Raw genomic sequence first — 2,896 nt, 5'->3', positions numbered from 1 at the left:
ACAGTAATGTCTGTAACAATGATAGTTTAGCAACACAAGCAGTAATGTCTGTAACAATGATAGTTTAGCAATACAAACAGTAATGTCTGTAACAATGATAATTTAGCAATACAAACAATAATGTCTGCAACAATGATAGTTTGGCAATACAAACAGTAATGTCTGCAGCAATGATAGTTTAGCAATACAAACAATAATGGCTGTAATTAATGATGATTTAGCAATACAAACAGTAATGTCTGTAACAACGATAGTTTGGCAATACAAACAGTAATGTCTGTAACAATGACAGTTTAGCAATACAAACAGCAATGTCTGCAACAATGATAGTTTGGCAATACAAACAGTAATGTCTGTAACAATGATATACTACAAGACAAACAGTAATGTCTGCAACAATGAAAGTTTAACAATACAAACAGTAATGTCTGCAACTGATAGTTTGGCAATACATACAGCAATACCAGTGACAATGATAGTTTCACAATACAAACAGTAATGTCTGCAACAATGATAGTTTGGCAATACAAACAGTAATGTCTGTAACAATGATAGTTTGGCAATACAAACAGTAATGTCTGTAACAATGATAGTTTGGCAATACAAACAGTAATGTCTGTAACAATGATAGTTTGGCAATACAAACAGTAATGTCTGTAACAATGATAGATTGGCAATACAAACAGCAATACCAGTGACAATGATAGATTGGCAATACAGACAGTAATGTCTGTAACAATGATAGATTGGCAATACAAACAGCAATACCAGTGACAATGATAGATTGGCAATACAAACAGCAATACCAGTGACAATGATAGATTGGCAATACAAACAGTAATGTCTGTAACAATGATAGATTGGCAATACAAACAGCAATACCAGTGACAATGATAGATTGGCAATACAGACAGTAATGTCTGTAACAATGATAGATTGGCAATACAAACAGCAATACCAGTGACAATGATAGATTGGGAATACAAACAGCAATACCAGTGACAATGATAAATTGGCAATACAAACAGTAATGTCTGTAACAATGATAGTTTGGCAATACAAACAGTAATGTCTGCAACAATGATAGTTTGGCAATACAAACAGTAATGTCTGCAACAATGATAGTTTGGCAATACAAACAGTAATGTATGCAACAATGATAGTTTGGCAATACAAACAGTAATGTCTGTAACAATGATAGTTTGGCAACGCAAACTGTAATGTCTGTAACAATGACAGTTTGGCAATACAAATAGTAATGTCTGCAGCAATGACAGTTTAGCAATACAAACAGTAATGTCTGCAATAATGATAGTTTGGCAATACAATCAGTAATGTCTGTAACAATGATATACTACAAGACAAACAGTAATGTCTGCAACAATGAAAGTTTAGCAATACAAACAGTAATGTCTTCAGCAATGATAGTTTGGCAATACAAACAGTAATGTCTGCAACAATGATAGTTTGGCAATACAAACAGTATGTCTGCAACAATGATAGTTTGGCAATACAAACAGTAATGTCTGTAACAATGATAGTTTGGCAATACAAACAGTATGTCTGCAACAATGATAGTTTGGCAATACAAACAGTAATGTCTGTAACAATGATATTCTTGCAAGACAAACAGTGATGTCCGTAATGGTGATCATTTTCTGTGTCCATGGGCCGTATGAAAGAACAGCCCAGAGACAGGCGGCGACACGTGCTGGCAAGACAAGACATGCTTTATATTTAAAAAATAAAAAAAAAAAAAAAAAAAAAAAAGCAAAATCAATCAGCCAGGATGAATCACATCCAGCTTTTGGGATTTTCGAGATGCTCCCCTCTGGTCGTCGGTACAGAAGTAAAAGGACCAAAACCAATCGCTTCGCCAATAGCTTTTTCCCCGAAGCAGTCAATGCCCTGTCTCTCGAACAAATCCAGTATGATAAATAGAACTGTGCAATCAACAACCATCTACCTGAAGATCTAGTCATCAGCCCCATCCACATGTAGTATGCAGCTTCTGTTCAAACGTTTTGTTTTTTGTTTGTTTGTTTTTTGTTTTTTGTTTTTCCCCCTTTTTTTTCCCTTGCAGAGAAGGTTATATTTGTCAAGAAACATGTAATCACATTTCACATTGGGTAAACAATATAACAAAACATTGTTTGATTCCAACAAAAACAATGAAGCATTACACCGTAGAATCTGCTTCAAGGAAAAACACATAAACACTGACCCTCGCTTCACTGGAGTTATATCATTCATCCAACTGCAAGTTTTTTTTGTTTTTTTTTGTTTTTGCATCTCCCCAATCCCAACAAACACACACACACACACAGTGAGGCCCACACACACACATACTCTTTAACGTATAATCCCTCGGTCAATATACCACAAAACTAGCAACATAATCTCCTTCTGAGACATCGAGGGAACACCGAGAATAATCCAGTTTAATACAGGTTCTTAGAATGTACAAACATAATCATGAAGAAAAAACAACAACAACAGTATTATCAATTATTATTGTTATCAAAACCTGTTACATAATATTGTATATATTCTAAGCTAGCCATCTGTCCGATCATCTGTTCAAACGTTTGTGTGTGTGTGTGTGTGAGAGAGATGTTGAGTGTGTGTGTGTGTGTGTGTGTGTGTAGTGCGTGCATGTGTGAGTGTGCACACGTTTTTACATTGATATACACTTGTCTGTATCCTAATTTCTACCGCATCTGTGTTTGTGTATGATTTTCGATTTATGTTCGTATCTTGTTATGTACTATCCCCCCAATATTCCTTGTGACACCGGTACACTTGGTAATAAAGACATATTCTATTCTATATTCTATTCTGTTCTATTCTATCAATATTTCACGAAACCCCGCGTGTGTACATGGCAATGTTACAT

Source organism: Babylonia areolata, chromosome 18 (assembly GCF_041734735.1).
Source record: "Babylonia areolata isolate BAREFJ2019XMU chromosome 18, ASM4173473v1, whole genome shotgun sequence".
Lineage (NCBI taxonomy): Eukaryota > Metazoa > Mollusca > Gastropoda > Neogastropoda > Buccinidae > Babylonia > Babylonia areolata.
The sequence above is the reverse complement of the archived record's forward strand: the minus strand, read 5'-3'. Positions refer to the sequence as shown.